Below are 3,471 nucleotides of genomic sequence, written 5' to 3'. Positions count from 1 at the left end.
GCCTCCATCCTGTGCCCCCTGCATGGGCACCCGTCCCGCCTGCCACAGGGGGCCTCCATCCTGTGCCCCCTGCATGGGCACCCGTCCCGCCTGCCCCATGGGGCCTCCATCCTGTGCCCCCTGCATGGGCACCCGTCCCGCCTGCCACAGGGGGCCTCCATCCTGTGCCCTCTGCATGGGGACCCGTCCCACCTGCCACACGGGGCCTCCATCCTGCGCCCTCTGCATGGGGACCTGTCCCGCCTGTCACATGGGGCCACCAGCCATTCACATGTCTGGCTCATGTTCACCTCCAGCTCAGCTTTCTAGGGCTGAATCCAAAGATGACCCTGAACTTTGCCAGCCGAGATCCCTCTGCAAACACACTGTGGTTGACTGCCAACCATTTTTTCTAAAGTAAATAAGAAGCAACTCAGGAAATGCAAACAGATTTTCTCTCCTCTCTGAAGCGCACAGCCCTGCCCGGGAGCCTCGCACTGCCAGTCCTCATCGTCCCAGGTGCATTCACTTCTCATGCATTTTTGAGCTGTTCAGGGACTCCCTTGAGAAGAGCAGGTGCGTGGGGTATCTGTAAAGTGAGGATGGAAGCTTCTAGGGTGTCTGGTGTCCTCGATGCCCACTCCTTCAGCAGGGCCCAGCAGACCCCACCTTGAGCAAAGGGAAGCCAAGCCTGGAGGAGGCTGCAGGCACGGGGAGGAAAGTGGCAGGGCCCGAACACACTCATTAAATGGCGGCTTCGCGGCATGCTCCACTGCGCCCGGTGCTCAGAGAGCCCTGGGAGGGGCTGCCTGGTGCCAAGGAGCCAGGACGGGGGTCCAGAGGAAGTGCAGGGACCACCCCACTGGGTGAGTGTGCCCTTGGGCAGGGAAGCAGCCCCCAGGCCGCCCGGCACTCCATGAGGCCCCGTGCGGATGATGCCGAGGACTTGGATCATCTGGGAGTCAGGGACACATGACCAGACTCAGGACTGAAAGTGATGGGTGATGAAGAGCGAGGTCTGCCCTTGTGCAGAAGGAGAAAACACCATTCCACTCTCTAGCGTCTTCTAAAGCGTCTTATTCCTCAGCCAGGGCCAGCCCAAAGCACACAGGACCCAGGATGTCTGTGGCCACTCTGGATCCAGATCCTGTGTCTAAAGAGCGTGAGGCAAGGATCAGCAGGTTCTCTCAGGCCACAACAGTATCATCCCAGGAATGTCCCAGGGAACCTGGTGTGGGCAGGTGCTGGGGGAGGGCAGGAACACGGCCTCAGCGGTGTGACAGCTATGCATATCACTTCTGTCTTCCTGGAAATTTCCAATGCACATCAGAGGGTCTGAGACGTCCTAGAGGGGAGGCGATGATTGAACCCCCACAAATTTCTATTATCCTTGGAAGAAAAGCATTGTTAGAAATTCAGGGTGTATCTGCCAGCACAAGGCTGGGTTAAGAGTAGCATAACAGCTCCCAGATCTTGTCACTTGAAACAACAGAGACTGATGCTGGCTCATGTGAATGACATGGCCACTGTGCACCTGTTGGGTGGGATTAGGCCATCGATGACGGCGGCTGGTGTGGCAGCCACGCTGGGCCCGAGGCCATCAATGATGTGGCTGGCGTGGTGGCCATGCTGGGCGCGAGGCCATCGATGACCACGGCTGGAGGGGTGGCCACGCTGGGCCCGGGGCCATCCATGTTTGCTGTTCATCAGCCATCCTTCGCAGCATTTAGAGGTGGTCCCGCACTTTCCAACTATGGCTTCTTTTCTGCAATAAATACAATGTCAACGAAACACCCCTAAAGCAGCTCCTGAGTCTAAAGAAATAATTTTAATGGATGCTTTCAAAAGAATCTGCCATTTCTTCTCGGCCTGGGGCATGCTTGTCCGTATGTTTCTCTGCAAATGCTTCCTAAATCTCTTTGCAATTGGTTCGTCCTTTCTCTCACATTGGACTGTGAGGTTCCTGAAGGTGGCTGTTGTGAGGTTTCTGTCTTCTGTCCCTGAGCAGGAAAGAGCCCAGGGTCCTCAATCTCTAGCACACCCCATTTCTCTGAAAGGGACAATGGAGAGTGTGGCCATGAAGCCTCCCACGGCCAGGGAAGGCAGGCCATGCGGTGCGCCGGGTCCTGCAGGAATTTGTCTAGGGAGATTCCTGCCCATCTGATATCCACTCTGATGATTTAATTTGTGGCTGGAAAAGAAGCTGGTAATGAAGTCAGTTTGGAGGCGATTGATACTCAGTTCATGAGGTCCTTGACCGATCCCCAAGCCTCACCGACGCCCCCTTCCAGAGAAGCACATGGCCAGCCCTCAGCAATGCTGCCTCGGGGGAGCTGCGCATGGTGCATTATGCAAATGAGGCGTTTCTCCCGAGGTAATTATCCCTGCACAATTCTGACATGAAGTCTTGATAAAGAATTGTTTTTTAAGATAGTGGTGAAAAAGCCCAGCTGAATGCATAAAAATTATATGACATTTTACTCCTGGGTGTAAATTATAATTTGCAGAAAGGTCAATGAACCAGAAACGATTTTTTGCTGGTGATTTAGACACTGAGAAGCAGGAGGGCTAGAGGCAGAGGGAGAAGGCCTGTGTCCGCCCTCTGGCCTGGGTGGCTCCTTCTCTGGAAAGGGCTGTCTGGCAGCCCGGCCAGCTGTGCCTGGCCTCAACTCCATCCATTTCCAGTGAGTCACAGCTTCTGCTGAAGGCACATTAGAAGATGATGAAAGAAAGTTCTGGACTTTCCTTAGAATGCGAAGGGTGCTCTCAGAGAAGGGCAGCCTCTGGACTGGCCCCTTCTGGCTGCTGAGAAGACTCATGTCCAAGGCATTCAACTCACCTCCCCCTTCAGCTCACTGGGTTCCACTGAGCGCTCAGCCCCTACCGTGCGTGAGAGCTATGGGAGGATACGTGAGTGTGGCAAGCTGCCTCAGGAGGTGCTTGGGGCAGGGAGCCGGTGGGACACGAACCATGGCCTTGGGGAGCTGAACCCTGGGAACATGGACCTGACCAAGCACAACGCCCAGAAACCACCAGGCGCGAGTCTGCAGTCAACACGTCGGGTTTAATGACTCACTGGTCGCAGGGAAGCCGTCAGGCTAATGATTAATGTCTCATGTCACAGGGAAGTAACCACCTCTACCTCGCAGGGTGTTTGTGACAACTCAGTGAGACGGTACAATGAGAGAACACACTCCCACAATCCCCGGCTTCTAGAGGCGACTGGGAGGTTTAGCTAGATAGGGACGAGCCTGTGTCTGTCCATGGATTATAAAATCACACTGGAAGGAAAAGCATGCAAACAAATAATACACAGGACACAGGCACCAGACAGAGATTTAGGAATGGCACCCTGCACCCCTGCGCCCTGCACGCTGCATCCCTGCATTCTGCACCCCTGAGCTTTGTACCCCTGCACTCTTCACTCCTGCAGTCTGAATCCCTGCAGTCTACACCCCTATATCCAGCACCCCTGCACCCTGCACCCCCGCA

The 3,471-nt window shown here is 55.3% G+C and overlaps 1 protein-coding gene across 1 annotated transcript in view; it reads right to left on the bottom strand.

Annotated features, from left to right (window-relative positions):
• Positions 1-3,471, bottom strand: part of CDH4 (cadherin 4) — a 673,674-nt gene that overhangs the window by 208,874 nt on the left and 461,329 nt on the right. The window lies entirely within an intron of this gene.

The sequence above is a fragment of the Cebus imitator genome, unplaced genomic scaffold (genome assembly GCF_001604975.1).
Source record: "Cebus imitator isolate Cc_AM_T3 unplaced genomic scaffold, Cebus_imitator-1.0 Scaffold311, whole genome shotgun sequence".
NCBI lineage: Eukaryota > Metazoa > Chordata > Mammalia > Primates > Cebidae > Cebus > Cebus imitator.
The sequence above is the reverse complement of the archived record's forward strand: the minus strand, read 5'-3'. Positions and strand labels throughout refer to the sequence as shown.